The following is a 17,037-nucleotide window of genomic DNA, read 5'->3' as shown; positions in this document are numbered from 1 at the left end:
GGAAGTGGGTTAAAAAATTACTAGCACTAAATTACGTTCTGCAGGTATAGTGAAGGGAAGGAGGTAAGTATTGCACTGAGAGCTGCTTTATTATTTTTCAACAGAGTGGGCATTTTACTTTTTAACTTTACATTTTTAAATTGACAAATTCCAACATTGTTGACATAGGATATTTTTATAACTCACGGTAACATTGCTTAATCCATTGTTTAAAACAAACAATAGAGAACAAACAAGAAGAATACAAGGTAGTGTCAGTATTCTTGCTAATCAATTTCCGCCTACTCCTAATAGGAACTAACTGTGAGCAGACATTGATCATCAAGATCTTAAAGCCAACACTGAAGAAGGAGGAAGAAGATCTACAGAGCCTTAAAAGTATTTATACCCCTTGAAATTTTCCATATTTTGTCATGTTACAACCAAAAAAATTATTGTGTTTTATTGGGATTTTATGTGATCAACCAACACAAAGTGACACATAATTGTGAAGGGGCAGGAAAATGATAAATGGTTTTAAAAATGTTTTACAAATAAATATCTGAAAAGCGTGGCGTGCATTTGTATTTAGCCCATCAATACTGTGCAGAACCACCTTTTCGCTGCAATTACAGCTGTAAGTCTTTTTGGATATGTCTCTACCAGCTTTGCACATCTAGAGAGTGAAATTTATGCCCATTCTTCATTGAAAAATAGCTCAAGCTTTGCCAGATTGGATGGAGAGCATCTGTGAACAGCAATTTTCAAGTCTTGCCAAACTCACTCGGATTTAGGTCTGGACTTTGACTGGGCCATTCTAACACATGAATGTGCTTTGCTCTAACCCATTCCATTGCAGCTCTGGCCCTCTTTTAGGGTCGTTGTCCTGCTGAAAGGTGAACCTCCACCCCAGTCTCAAGTCTTTTGCAGACTCTAACAGGTTTTCTTCTAAGATTGCCCTGTATTTGGCTCCATCCATCTTTCCATCAACTCTGACCAGCGTCCCTGTCCCTGCTGAAGAAAATGATCCCCACAACATGATGCAGCCACCACCATGTTTCACAGTGAGAATGGTGTGTTCAGGGTGATGTGCGGTGTTAGTTTTCCACCACACATGTTTTGCTTTTAGGCCAAAAAGTTCAATTTTGGTCTCGTCTAACCAGAGTGCCTTCATCCACATGTTTGCTGTGTCCCCCAACATGGCTTCTTACAAACTGCAAATGGGACTTCTTATGGCTTTCTTTCAACAATGGCTTTCTTCTTGCCACTCTTCTATAAAGGCCAGGTATGTGGAGTGCACGACTAATAGTTGTCCTGTGAAAAGATTCTCCCACCTGAGCTGTGGATCTCTGCAGCTCCTACAGAGTTACCATGGGCCTCTTAGCTGCTTCTATGATTAATGTTCTCCTTGCCTGGTCTATCAGTTTAGGTGGACGGCCATGTCTTGGTAGGTTTGCAGTTGTGCCATACTCTTTCCATTTTCGGATGATGGATTGAACATTGCTCCGTAAGATGTTCAAAGCTTGGGATATTTTTTTATAACCTAACCCTGCTTTAAACTTCTCTACTACTTTATCCCTGACTTGTCTGGTGTGTTCCTTGGCCTTCATGATGCTGTTTGTTCAATAAGGTTCTCCAACAAACCTCTGAGGGCTTCACAGAACAGCTGTATTTATACTGAGATTAAATTACACACAGGTGTACTATATACTAATTAGGTGACTTCTGAAGGCAATTGAATCCACTAGATTTTAGTTACGGGTTTTAGAGTAAAGGGAACTGAATACAAATGCGTGCCACACTTTCAGAAATTTTTTTGTAAAAGAATTTGAAAAACATTTATCATTTTCCTTTCACTTCACAGTTATGTGCCACTTTGTCTTGGTCTATCACATAAAATCCCAACAAAATACATTTATGTTTTTAGTTGTAACATGACAAAATGTAGAAAATTTCAAGGGGTGTGAATACTTTTTCAAGGCACTGCAGAATACATATTGTGCTAAAATCTCATTCTTACAATAATCTTAATTCAAACTGGTGATAAAGTCATACAAACATTTTTTTTAAATAGTTAGAAGCTCTCAGGCTATTTAACCAAGCTTGCAATTGTTTTTTAATGATTGTAGAGTAGTTTTCTAATAACAGTTCGTATTGTGCTTGGGTGTTCAGTCTAGTGATGAGTCGACATTTGTTAGGCTAGGAGTCTCGGTATATCCACATGCTGGATATAGTAAGTTTTGCAGCTATTAGTATATGTGCTACAATTGTTCTGTAATTTGCTGGATATACCTCAAGATTTATCCCCAATAGTGGCGTGCCATAGCAGGAGTAAGTTCTAACAAGTTACCAGTAAGGGCAGCTATAAAAGAGGAAAAAGAATTCCAAAAACTGAGTAGGTTTTTGCAGGACTATAAGATATGGTATAAATTACCTGTTTGTTCATTACACCTCCAACTAGGGATGAGCTTAGTGTTCGAGTTGAACCCATGTTCGACTCGAACATCGTCTGTTCGGTCGTTCGCCGAATTGCGAACGATATGGGCCGTTCGCGCCAAATTCGAGTGGCGCGTCACGGCCCATAATTCATTGCGGCATCGCAGTGCATTGCTGGCTGATGATTGGCCAAGCATGCACTATGACCTGCATGCTTGGCCAATCACAGCGCCATCTGAACAGAGAGCCGTAATTGGCCAAAGCCAGGGTGGCTTTGGCCAATTATGGCTCAGGGGGTTTAGTACACGCCCCACACTATATAAGTCTGCCTGCACGGCGGCCCTGTGTAGTGTGTTCCAGCGTTGAGAGACAGGTAGACAGTGTCATTTGATTTAAGTTAGATAGATTAGGCAGGACAGTCAGTCAGTTAGCTGCACCTACAGTGTATTGTGTGTGTGTGTGTGTGTGTATATATATATATATATATATATACATCCCAGGTGTTTTATATATATATATATACTGTATTCAGGTTAGCTAGATCTGTTCTTGTTATTCTCTTCCTACTGAGAGGCAGGCAGGTGTTGTTACAGTATTTACAGCTACCTGAAGAAAATTGCTGGTGTTCTTCTAATCTTATTAGTACGACAGTCAGGCAGCTACAGTATTTACAGTTAGTGTAGAGCGTCCTCTGCACAGTGTTCAGCTAAAGCTACGAGTTAGTGTAGTGCGACCTCTGCACAGTGTTCAGCTAAAGCTACAAGTTAGTGTAGTGCGACCTCTCCACAGTGTTCAGCTAAAGCTACAAGTTAGTGTAGTGCGACCTCTGCACAGTGTTCAGCTAAAGATACAAGTTAGTGTAGTGCGACCTCTGCACAGTGTTCAGCTAAAGCTATCTGTAGAAGGTTGGTGGTGTTTTCCTGATCCTATCACTACCGCAGGCAGCTACATTATTTAAACGTTAGTGTAGTGCATCCTCTGCACAGTGTTCAGCTAAAGCTATGAGTTAGTGTAGTGCCACCTCTGCACAGTGTTCAGCTAAAGCTACCTGTAGAAGATTGGTGGTGTTCTCATACTAATAAAACTACAGGCAGGCAGTTGATTTTGCTAGCTGCAGTATCAGTGTGTGTGTGTGTGTATGTGTGTATATATATATGTATATATATATATATATATATATATATATATATATATATATATATATATATATTATAATCTCTCCCAGCTTAGTGCAGCTACATCTCACTGCAGGCCATTAGGCCATTAGTATGTCTGGAAGGCCAACAAGGAGAGGCAGACAGTCACAAGCCAATAAAAGAGGGCAAGCAGGCTCTGTGTCTAGAGGCAACAGTGCTGGTCGTGGACACGGTGCATCCTCATCAGCACGTGGCCATGGGACACGCTTGGCCTTTTTTTCGTCAGCTGGCCGTGTTGAGCCGCAACTTGGTCGAGTGGATGACCAAGCCGTCCTCATCCTCCTCATCCTCTCTCACCCATGCTCAGGGTACTTTGTCTGGCAAAGCAGCTGCCAACCCGGCCTCTTCCCTCAGCTCAATGGAATCAGTCACTCCTTCCCTAGCCCCACCATGTCCTCCTGAGGGGTCCCCTGAACTGTTTGAACACAGTGTTGGGTACATGCTCCAGGAGGATGCTCAGCGTTTTGAAGGCTCTTATGATGGTACTCAGCTAGAGGAAGACAGTAACGTGAGCCCAGACAGAGGGGGTGCTCAAGAAGGACAGCAATCTGGCAGGCATGCTGCCCCTGCTGCAGCATACTGCCAGGTTTGCTCCAGTGATGAGGAGGGAGGGGATGATGAGGTCACTGACTCCACATGGGTGCCTGATAGGAGAGAGGAGGAGGCACATCACCAATGAGGCAGGATGCCCTCCAGGGGCCAGCTTAAGGGCAGCACACTGACTGCATCACACCGCAAAGCTCCGCATGTGCAGGGCGCTGCTGTCTCTGCGTGTTATTCCAAAAGTTCTTTGGTGTGGGCCTTTTTTGAGACAAGTGCATCAGATCGCACCGCTGCTATTTGCAACATATGTCTCAAGCGTATCTCGCGTGGCCAAGACATCTCCCGCTTAGGCACCACATGCTTGACCAGACATATGTTGACCTGGCAAGCGTACCTAAAAGACCCACACCAAAGAACAAAGCGGACCTCTCCTTGCTCCTCATCAGCTGAGATCTCCAACCCCACTATACCTTCAGTCCTCTCTGAGACCTGCACTGAGAGGAATGAAGGTGTAGAATTAGGTGTGTCACAGCCAAGTACTTGTGGGCAATCTGCTATCGGTACACCAACATCAGATTGTACCAGGCAAATTTCCCTGCCCCAGCTGCTGCACCGCCAAAAGAAGTTCGCTCCCAGCCATCCACATGCCCAGCGGTTGAATGCTAGCTTGGCAAAATTGCTAGCACTTCAACTGCTACCTTTTCAGTTGGTAGACTCTGCCCCCATCCGGAAGTTTGTGGAATGTGCGGTTCCTCACTGGCAGGTACCCAAACGCCACTTTTTCTCACGGAAGGCGATTCCGGCTCTCTACCGCCATGTGGAAGGCAATGTCCATGCATCGCTGGACAGGGCGGTCAGCGGTAAGGTGCATATTACTGATGACTCATGGTCCAGCAGGCATGGACAGGGGCGTTACCTAAGTTTCACAGTGCATTGGGTGACTCTGCTGGCAGCTGGGAAGGATGCAGGACAAGGTGCAGTAGTGTTGGAGGTTGTTCCGCCACCACGCCTCCAAAATGCTACTACTGGTAATTCTGACACACCTCTCTCCTCCACCCCCTCCTCTTCTTCTTCCTCCATGGCCTCTTCCTGTGCTTTGTCCTCGGAACCAGTGGTGCTCCGTAGGTGTTCAAGGGGCTACGCAAGTACGCAGGCCAAAAGATGCCAAGTGGTGCTTGAGCTGGTGTGCTTGGGGGACAGGAGCCACACTGGGGCAGAGGTTCTGTCAGCTCTGCAGGGGCAGGTTCAGAGGTGGTTGACGCCACGCCAACTTAAGGCAAGATTGGTGGTTTGCAACAATGGCACCAACCTCCTCTCCGCCCTCTGACAGGGACAAATGACCCACGTGCCCTGTTTGGCTCACGTCCTTAACTTGGTGGTGCAGCGGTTCTTGGGCAGGTACCCGGGCTTACAGGATGTCCTGAGGCAGGCCAGGAAAGTCTGTGTGCATTTCCGCCGGTCATATAATGCCAGTGCTCGGCTGGCTGACCTCCAAAAGGAATTTAACCTGCCCAAGAACCACCTAATCTGTGACATGCCCACCAGGTGGAACTCAACGTTGGCAATGCTGCAGCGGCTACACACGCAGCAAAGGGCCATCAATAAGTACCTGTGCGACTATGGCACCAGGACAGGGTCAGGAGAGCTTGGTTTTTTCCTCACGCCAGTGGGCCATGATCAGGGATGCATGCACTGTCCTGTCACCATTTGAGGAGGCCACGAGGATGGTGAGCAGTGACAGTGCATGCATCAGTGACACTGTCCCCCTTGTCCACCTGTTGGCGCACACACTGCGTGGAATAATGGACAGGGCACTTGAGGCAGAACAGAGGCAGGATGAGGAGGACTTCCTTAGCTCTCAAGGCCCCCTTTATCCAGACAGTGTTCCTGCGTGCCCGCCGATCACACAGGAAGAGGACGAGGAGGAAGAGGAGGAGGATTGTGTCAGCATGGAGGTGGAGCCTGGCACTCAGCATCAGCAGCAGTCTTTAAGGGATCATTTACAGTCCCAAGAAACCCATGGACTTGTACGTGGCTGGGAGGAGGTGGCTGCGGATCATGTCGTCCTTAGTGACCCAGCCCCAAGGTATGATCGGTTCCAGAAACCATCGCCAGCATCTGTTTTACATGGTGCAGGAATACCTAGGGGCAGGATTTGACTTGGACACCTTTCCCACCGAAAATCCTCTGGGTTACTGGGTCTTGAGGATGGATCACTGGCCAGAGCTTGCACAGTATGCAATTGAGCTACTGGCCTGTCCTGCATTCAGCGTTCTTTCGGAACGCACATTCAGTGCTGCTGGAGGCTTTTTAACTGATCACAGGGTGCGCCTGTCCACCGACTCGGTCGATCGACTGACCTTCATAAAAATGAATCAGTCTTGCATCACCAGCTACCAAGCATCTGATGCTGATGTAACCGAATTATTTTTTTTTAAATGTCAGATCCCTTCAAGACTGCCTATGCTGATGCTGAGTGACTATCCTGTTATGCTGAGTGACTATCCTCTTCCTCCTCAATGATCATGCTGATAGCTTGTAAGAATATTTTTGGTTCTGGGCGCCGCCACCAGTGGCTAAGGCCCAATTTTTCAGCCCCTGTTTAACAGGGGCGTGTAATTACAATTTTTGATGCAATACTTTGCAGCAGGGCTCGTTCCTGCGCTCCAACTAGAGTATCTGTGAGTGCAGTGTTGTGGCACCAGTGCCTAAGGCCCAATTTTTCTGCCCCTGTTCAACAGGGGCATGTAATTACAATTCTTGATCTAATATTTCACAGCAGAGCCCGTTCCCTCGCCCACCAAGAGTAATGCCCCGTACACACGGTCGGATTTTCCGATGGAAAATGTGTGATAGGACCTTGTTGTCGGAAATTCCGACCGTGTGTAGGCTCCATCACACATTTTCCATCGGATTTTCCGACACACAAAGTTTGAGAGAAGGATATAAAATTTTCCGACAACAAAATCCGTCGGAAATTCCGATCGTGTGTACACAAATCCGACGGACAAAGTGCCACGCATACTCAGAATAAATAAAGAGATGAAAGCTTTTGGCCACTGCCCCGTTTATAGTCCCGACGTACGTGTTTTACGTCACCGCGTTTAGAACGATCGGATTTTCCGACAACTTTGTGTGACCATGTGTATGCAAGACAAGTTTGAGCCAACATCTGTCGGAAAAAATCCTAGGATTTTGTTGTCGGAATGTCCGAACAAAGTCCGACCGTGTGTACGGGGCATAACTGTGACGGCTTTCAGTGTTGTGGCAACACCAACACCTAAGGCCCCAATTTCTGCAGAGTATATAGGGCAGGCCCTTACTTTCAAACATCCAACTTACAAACGACTCCTACTTGCAAATGGAAGGAGACAACAGGAAGTGAGATGAAATCTACCTCTAGGAAGGGAAATTCTCTCCTGTAAGAGTTAATATGGGGAAAAAAGTCTCCTTTCCACTGATGCTTTATCACCAATCCTTGTTTCACTAAAAACCCCAAATTGTCAAAAAACATTTGTCATTGGGACAGAAAGAGAGGTAAAATCTTCTGAAGAGGTGCACAGGCAGCAAAACTAATGTCACAGGGGTGATAACCCTTCCCTATGTTTTCCAAGCAGCTTAAAAATAGATTTTTTAGCTGGAGCTACACTTTAAAAATGTACCAGTTCAAAATTACAAACAGATTCTACTTAACAACAAACCTTCAGTCCCTGTCTTGTTTGCACCGCCTGTATACTGCTGTTCAGAGGGCCTGGGACCCCACGCCTTTCCCTTTTTTAATTTGGGTGCGGGGTTCCCCTTAATATCCATACAAGACCCAAATGGCCTGGAAATGGACTACACATGCCATTTGTCTCACTGATTTTCATCCATATTATCGGGACCGGACATTACATTAAAGCCGTAAGCAGTTTTAAATGACTTTTATTCCTTTAAAAATGTCATTTTGTGCAGGGACTGTTCTAAGCACGGGAAACACGCGCCACTTTACAGGCATACTATAGACACCCCCCAGGTACGATATTTAAAGGAATATTTCACACTTTTTCTTCACTTTAAGCATCATTAAAATCACTGCTCCCGGAAAAACGTCCGTTTTTAAAACTTTTTTTTGCATTGATACATGTCCCCTGGGCCAAACCCTTTTTAGGACAATACCATGCAAATTAGCCTTTAAAATTAGCACTTTTGATATCGAATGTTCGAGTCCCATAGACTTCAATGGGGTTCTAAAGTTTGCGCCAATTTTCGGTCCGTTCGCAGGTTCTGGTGCGAACTGAACCAGGGGGTGTTCGGCTCATCCCTACATATAGGGGATGGGTAAATCTTTGATATTTTATATGGGGTCAAGTACCAACTGATTTTTTTTGTGAGTTATCCCAGTGTTCGATACATGAGGAGGCTTTACCATTAATCATTATAGCTTTTTGCCATTGATCCTTTGAAAAGTTCTGTGAAAAATGTTTTTTCAATTTGAACTTGTTATGATTTTTGTCTTCTGTAAGAGAGGAGGATAGAATATTATAGAATAAGGTAATATATTTCTTTCTTTGGTTGTTGAGGTGTGTAAAATATTGCCATATTTCCCATAGGGTCGAGATCCTTTTAATCGAGAACAACTGTTTATTTTACCCATCACTTTGTTTTTTAAATGAATAGGTAGGCACATATAAAAGTGATAAGCTTAAGTGATCCATTCTCCTACTGATAGTCAAACCCTACAATAGTCTAATACTCTTACAGGCATTGAAATTTTTGTATATACAACTCCATATTTTATTTTGCATTGTACATTTTTTAACAAAGGGGGCATTTGATTTTTTTTTTTTTTTTTTTTTTTTTAATGAGCTGGTTTTTCACTTTAATTTGCACAGCACAATTAAAAAAAATCAGGCTGGTTTTGTTAGGAAAACATGAACTACAACTGAATGGGAGTAGGATGGGGAGGCCACAGCTCACAGCTGCGGTTGATGCTTCCCCAACAAAACCTGGCTTCCCAGAATTGCAAGTCACTTTCCAAATTATCTAAGGTCATCCATGCACCTGGAGATGCCCTTTTAATATATAAATATAAACCAAAAATATTTGCGCTTACCAAAAAATCCTGAAAATAACCACAAGCAGCTGTAATGATATCAACTGATATAATGTGCATACAAAAAAAATATATGACTGATAATTCCTCAAAAATATTAAAATCCAACCATCATGCCCAATTACATTGATCCAATTGTGTGCATAGAATGTCAAATAATTATTATTCCATACATGCTAATAAGTGTTTCTTCAATCTGAAATAAAGTATTAAAAGTAAGCTGCTACAAATACAGTCGCTGCTGAATTTTAATAATAGGGCACTTACCTTTTAAGGGATCCTGAGCAGTCCTCACTCAAGCTCTTCCGCCATCTTTGGGTCCAGGCACCACCATGTTTACTTTGGAAAGCCAGCTTTGATCGCTTCACAGCCATCTTCCCACTGCGCATTCGCAAGCTGTCTTGTGATCTTTGTGAATGGTCCCACAGCTTTCTGGGACCTGTGACATATCCAAAAAGAGTAAAAATCAATAATTGGTGTTGCGCTCTAGGTAGAAACTAAAATAACAGTGAGATAGAGAAAGTATTGTAAAACCAAAGTAGATAAAAGGTGGACGCATATGAGATCAAGTCCTAAATTCTAATCAAGCAATAATGTAAACAAGCTAAATACATTCTAATATATAAATTGCAAGTGAGAAAAGTGACAAAAGTAACATATAATCTTCAGACTGAATGGATAAAGTGCACGCAATTAAAATTGTCCAAATAGAAAACTCTTCAAGTGAATATAAAAGTGCTCCAAGAAGATAGTGTCCATATAGACGAGTAAACTGAAGCTGTGAAGTGCTGGTCCAGTTAACACTCTGTGCGGAGAATGTAAACAGTGACTTAGTGGTTGATTCCTTCAGTGCAATTGCACCTTTGTGTGAATTAGCCCCTTACCTTATCGCTGTAAGGTAACAGCGTGAAAGAAAAATAGCATCCAACGAAATCCAGGCTCCTGTAGTAGATAGCTGGTGGTTTCTCGTCTGTGCAGCTGGTAGTTTCTCGTCTGTGCAGCTCAGCAATGCATGGAAAAAAGGGGAAGGTTTCCAGGTCCAATGCCAGTGTATAAAAGGAAAGAAAGGGGGCCCAGATCGTGAAGTATGTTAAAACTTGAATTTATTAAATTTAAAACAGCCCGTTTGGTACTCACATTAAAACATATAAAAACAAACACAGCACCACGAGCAGGGAGCTCGCAACCTGACGTCACTTCCGGTGCCTATCTGTTCCAACGTGTAGTGTCACGGCCATCTGGGAATATCCAAGAAGGCTGTCAAAACTGCCAAAACCAGGTACCCACTCCTCCCTCCAAAAAAATTAACTGCCAAAAGTTACAGGGTTGGGGGGGAGGGAGACAAGTGGAACTTCCCCCTTTGGGGGAAGTTCCTCTTTCAGATGTTGACCAGTTAATTTAATAAGCTGGTCAATGACAGTCTGAAATCAAATAATTGTGTTATCCTTCATACACAGATCTCCATTTACTGTAGATGGTTCCTATATACAGCCAAAAGATATCATAAAAGAAACAAGGCAACAAATAATAATTGTGTAAAGCTCTTTATTTGTATTAAAAACACACTTGCATGGTGATGTGGTAAGGTTTGCACTGAGCATAGGATTTCTAGTTTTTTTTTTTTGCATGGATTATTAGTAGGGTTGTCCCGATACCGATACCAAGCATTTGCGCGAGTACTTGTACTCGCACAAATGCTCCCGATGCCTTATCCGATACCTGGTTGGATAAGGCATCGGCGAAGTCAGCGTGTGGACTTAGAGGGCGGGCGGAGTCAGCGTGTGGACGTAGAGGGCGGGCGGAGTCAGCGTGGGGACGTAGAGGGCGGGCGGAGTCAGCTGATGGACGGACAGGGCGGGCGGAGTCAGCTGATGGACGGACAGGGCGGGCGGAGTCAGCTGGTGGACGGACAGGGCGGGCGGAGTCAGCTGGTGGACGGACAGGGCGGGCGGAGTCAGCTGGTGGACGGACAGGGCGGGCGGAGTCAGCTGGTGGATGGACAGGGCGGGCGGAGTCAGCTGGTGGACGGACAGGGCGGGCGGAGTCAGCTGGTGGACGGACAGGGCGGGCGGAGTCAGCTGGTGGGCGGACAGGGCGGGCGGAGTCAGCTGGTGGGCAGACAGGGCGGGCGGAGTCAGCCTGTGTAATAAGACACATTACAAGGGGGCGTGTCATCTGCTCCCCTGTACCTCGCTGTGACAGCTTGAAGCTGAGTTTACTTTTTAAATCGTAGTGTAATAATATCAGCACTCAACTACCAATTTGATGAAAAATATATAGTGACAGATGAGAGAAATAAAATATTATAAGATAATGACTGAAAAAACGAGGAAATTAGAACAGAATAACATTATCCTCTAGTATAAATAATAATCACCCATTAGTCTACCAGTCATTTAAATTAGCATAGTGAGGGTTAAACTGAGTAGAATTTATTTCCAGCCTGAACGTCAGCCTGCAATAATTAAAGCCAGCCACTTGTCGGTGCCACCTATCAGTGCCCATAAATGCCATCGATCAGTGCCATCTATCAGTGCCAGCCACCTGTCAGTGCCACCTATTAGTGCCCATAAGTGCCGTCTATCAGTGCCATCTATCAGTGCCCATCAGTCAGTGCTAGCCATAAGTCAGTGCCACCTATCAGTGCCCATTAGTCAGTGCTAGCCATCAGTCAGTGCCACCTATCAGTGCCCATCAGTTAAACTGTCACATGACATTAAAAAAAAAGCATCGGTAATTGGTATCGGCGAGTACTTGAAAAAAAGTATCGGTACTTGTACTCGGTCTTAAAAAAGTGGTATCGGGACAACCCTAATTATTAGCATTTATAGAATAATACTTTTTTATATATTGTCAGATGGTTTTTGTAGTTTGCTTTAAAGTAACTTACATAGCAGATGTGAATACTCAGACTAAATATTTGCTTTTAGCTTCTTGGCTGTTGGCTGAAAATTATTTTTTTCTATTGGCTGACGTCAATCAATAAGTCACCCATATGCAGTGACATATGAAGTTGGTGTAGCTCAGTACAAGTAGTTAGGGGCCTCTCCTTGGAAAATTTGTTGATGTTGATCTCCACAGAGAGGACCAACCTCCAGCTCCACTTGTTCCTAACCTATAAATAGAAAAGTGGTGAGAAAACTTAACTGCATGGAGTTCTGCTTAAAGTGTAACTAAAGACAATTTTTTTTTTTTTATTTCATTTTGGATAGAGTAGGGTTATAACCCATGCAAGTTTTTTTTTTTTTTTGCTATCTGTGTCCTATGGATGAGATTTCCCTTCACTTCCTGATCCATAGTGAAAACAAGAAGTTTGAGAATATCTGTCCAAAGTGAGGGAATCATGGGGTGTCACCAGGGTTTCCAGAGCTATTAGACTACTGTATTGTCTCTCTATTACTGCTCTGGTGTCAACCCAAAATGTGGGACTTTCTTTTACTTTCAATGATGACAGTAGGACAAATAGAGAGGATAGATCTCTTTAATGGGGAACAGACAGGTGTTCCGATCCCTCTCCACTCTATCCAAAACTAAAAATAAATATTTTGCATTTAGTTATACAACCCCAATGCCAAAAGGTTGGGATGCTGTGTAAAATCTACATAAAAACAGAATGCAATGATTTGCAAATCTCATAAACCAAGATTTTATTCACAATAGAAAATGGAAAACACATCTGTTTAAACTGAGAAAATGTAGCATTTAACCACTTCAAGTCAGTACAGTTTCACCCCCTTCCAGTCCAGGCCAATTTTCAGCCTTCAGTACTATCACACTTTGAATGACAATTACTCAGGCATGCAACACTGTACCCATATTAAATTGTTATTTATTTTTGCTATATAACTAAAGAAAATACCAAAAATGTTTTCTTAGATTGTGTTATAAAATGTTGCAAATAAATGTCTTCATAAATGTATGCCCAAAATGTATTCTGCTACATTTCTTTGGTAAAAATAACCCATATCACTGTATGCTATTTTGTCTCTATGAAAGTTATAGATTCTACAAACTATGGTGTGTGTGTGTGTGTATATATATATATATATATATATATATATATATATATCATCTGAACCAAATAAGTTTGTCTTGGTCTCACCAGACCACAGGGCATGGTTCCAGTAACCCATGTCCTTAGTCTGCTTGTCTTCAGCAAACTGTTTGCGGGCTTCCTTGTGTATTATCTTTAGAAGAGGCTTCCTTCTGGGACGACAGCCATGCAGACCAATCTGATGCAGTGTGCAGCATATGGTCTGAGCACTGACAGGCTGACCCTCCACCCCTTCAACATCTGCAGCAATGCTGGCAGTACTCATATATATCTATTTCCCAAAGACAACCTCTGTATTTGATGCTGAGCATGTGCACTCAACTTCTGTGGTCGACCATGGCGAGGCCTGTTCTGAGTGGAACCTGTCCTGTTAAACCGCTGTATGGTCTTGGCCACAATGCTGCAGCTCAGTTTCAGGTTCTTGGCAATCTTCTTATAGCCTAGGCCATCTTTATGTAGAGCAACAATTCTTTTTTCTTCAGATCTTCAGAGAGTTCTTTGCCATGAGGTGCAATATTGAACTCCCAGTAACCAGTATGAGAGAGTGAGAGGTATAACACCAAATTTAACACACCAGAGACCTTGTAACACTAACGAGTCACATGGCACTGGGGAGGGAAAATGGCTAATTGGGCCCAATTTGGACATTTTCACTTAGGGGTGTACTCCCTTATGTTGCCAGCGGTTTAGACATTATTGGCAGTGTGTTGAGTTATTTTGAGGGGACAGCAAATTTACACTGTTATACAAGGTGTACACTCACTACTTTACATTGTAGCAAAGTGCCATTTCTTCAGTGTTGTCACATGATAAAATAAAATATTTGCAAAAATGTGAGGGGTGTACTTACTTCTGTGAGATACTGTGTGTGTATATGTGTGTGTGTGTGTATATATGTGTGTGTGTGTGTGTGTGTGTGTATATATATGTGTGTGTGTGTGTGTGTGTGTGTGTGTGTGTTTATATATGTATATGTGTGTGTGTGTGTGTGTGTGTGTGTGTGTGTGTGTGTGTGTGTGTGTGTGTGTGTGTGTGTGTATATATATATATATATATATATATATATATATATATATATATATATAGTCATTTCTTAATGCCCCAAAATGCTTGGATAGTACAAATACTCCCCAACTAATCACTTTTTGGAAAGTAGACAGTCTGAGGTATTTTAGTGAGAGGCATTGTGAGTTTTTTGAAGTTGTAATTTTTTGCCATTTTTTTTTTTTTTTTGAACACGATAAAAGTAAATAAAAAAGTTATTGCTCACACACAGCATTGGCATGCTTACAACGACACCCCTAAACACATTCTACTACTACTAAGGCGATACCACGTGTGAGACTTTGTCACAGCCTAGCCACATAGAGAGGCTCAACATGCAAAGAGCACCGTCAGGTGTTCTTGGAGCATAAATGACACATCTCCCTACTGCCTATCACATTTTTTGAGGCCCTGATACACCAGGACAGGGGAAACGCCCACAAAATTACCACATTTTGGAAACACCCCAATGTATTTTCTAAGAGAAAAAGAATCTTTTTAAGATGACTTTTTTTGCCACATGTTTTTGGAAAATGTGGAAAGAAATTTTTTTTTTTTTTTACACAAAGTTTTCAATTAATAAGATATTTTTAATACACAGCATAGGGATACTTAAAAGTACACCTCAAAACATATTCTGCTACTCCTCCTGAGTATGATGATACCACATGTGTGAGACTTTTTAACAGCTCAGCCACATAGAGTGACCCCACATCGAATGAGCATCTTTAGGCATTCTAGAGGCATAAATTACACATCTAATTTCTTGATTATCTATCACATTTTTGAAGGCTCTGGAACACCAGGACAGTGGAAATACCCACAAAATGTTCACATTTTGGAAAGCAAACGCCCCAACGTATTTTCTAAGAGGAGCTGTTGCAGAGCTTTCTGGCGCGGAAGTCAGTGCTGGGACAGCGTGGTGTGAGAGGGACAGCGGTGGCAGAGCGGGACATCACGATGGTGGAGTACTAGGGACATGATCACCCCACAAAATATAAAAACATACTTGGGGGGCACACCCTAAAATGCTTTACATTTAAGATGGTGCTGCTATAAGACCAAAAACAGTACAAAACAGATTACAGCACACACATACAAAAATGACATTTATACTGTAAGGCTAGTTAAAAACACCTGAACTTATTCAAAAATACGGGGGTTTGGTCACACTATATGGTCATATAGTGCTAAGCCCACTTACTGCGACAAAGTACCTCGAATTACTGGCTCAAACTTGTCTTGCATACACGCGGTCACACAAATGTTGTCGGAAATTACTAACGTCAAGAATGTGGTGACGTACGATGAGCCGAGAAAAGTTAAGTTCAATAGCCAGTGCAGCTCTTCTGCTTGATTCCGAGCATGGAATTTTTTGCGTCGGAATTGTGTACAAGTTTTGTTGTTGGAAGATTTGAGAACCAGCTCCCAAACATTTGTTGTCGGAAATTCCGACAGTAAATGTCCGATGGAGCATATACACGGTCGGATTTTCCAACAACAAGCTCACATCAAACATTTGTTGTCAGAAATTTCGACCGTGTACGCGGCATTAGTGTCAGGAAGCTAGTTGTTAGTTAATCTGGACAGAGTATAACCCCCAATCCCCATTAAATTAGTAGGTACGATGCCTGGCAGGTGTGGAGATGCGACTCGGTGTAAATCTTGCGGCATGTATGCATTCCTTGACCATCCGATCGAGGGTAAATACTGCTGTGCAAAATGTAAGCACATTGTTTCTCTGGAAGTCTAGGTTCTTAATGTATGGAAGCAATTGTCAACACTGAGAAGTCCCTCCATACTAAAGGAGAGTTGGGATCGTACCAGGCAGGTGCTGGCAGGGGCCAGCACGGAGGCGAGTAGAGATAAATAAAGGGGAAAGAGTCAGGGAGGTGGTTCTAGGCTGAAACATCCCAATAAGTATGCCCCGTTGAGTGACATTGGTGAAACCAGTCAGGGACAAGTACTGCTGGAGCTGGTAATGACTAAGCGCTAACATTTGCATGAAACGCGTCTACCTCTGTGTCCCCTGCTCCATCTATCAACTACTTGTCTTTTGAAGCTTCAATAAAAAGATTTTTGGAAGTGCAGCCGTCCGGAATAATTTCCTTATGTTACACAGCATGCAAGCTGGGCTAGCACCTGACTAGTGTGTGTGTGGGGATTAACCAGAGACTCACTCACCTGGAGCGGCTTTTTTTGTTTCACTGCTGGAGCTGAGTGACTCCCCTAGCTGCCAAAGGAATGACTCTTCCAGTGAAGGTGGGAGTAAAGCCAAGGGAAAGGAAAGACAGATTCTGGTGGTAGGGGACTCAATTCTTAGAAGGACAGAGAGGGCAATCTGTCATAAAGACCTGAAGCTCCGAACTGTATGTTGTCTACTGGGCGCTCAGGTTTGGCACATCACGGATCTGGTGGACAGATTACTGGGAGGGTTGGGGAAGACCTGGCTGTCATGGTGCACGTTGGCACCAATGACAGTCATAGGAAGATGGAGTGACCTGAAAAACGATTTTAGGGACTTAGGAGCTAAATTGAGGAAAAGGACCTCCAAGGTAGTATTCTCAGAAATACTACCGGTACCTCAAGCCACACCAGAAAGGCTGAGGGAGATTAGAGAAGTAAACAAGTGGCTGAGGAGCTGGTGTAGAAAGGAGGGGTTTGGGTTTCTGGAGAACTCGGGCGACTTC

The 17,037-nt window shown here is 43.4% G+C and overlaps 1 long non-coding RNA gene across 1 annotated transcript in view; it reads right to left on the bottom strand.

The window, feature by feature from the left end:
* Positions 1–17,037, bottom strand: part of LOC141132852 (uncharacterized) — a 241,637-nt gene that overhangs the window by 44,800 nt on the left and 179,800 nt on the right. Inside the window, exon 3 of the long non-coding RNA XR_012242973.1 lies at positions 9,517–9,688. This is a non-coding gene — a long non-coding RNA (uncharacterized lncRNA). The remainder of the gene's footprint in view (positions 1–9,516; positions 9,689–17,037) is intronic.

This window comes from Aquarana catesbeiana, linkage group LG03 (genome assembly GCF_042186555.1).
Source record: "Aquarana catesbeiana isolate 2022-GZ linkage group LG03, ASM4218655v1, whole genome shotgun sequence".
Classification (NCBI taxonomy): Eukaryota; Metazoa; Chordata; class Amphibia; order Anura; family Ranidae; genus Aquarana; species Aquarana catesbeiana.
The sequence above is the reverse complement of the archived record's forward strand: the minus strand, read 5'-3'. Positions and strand labels throughout refer to the sequence as shown.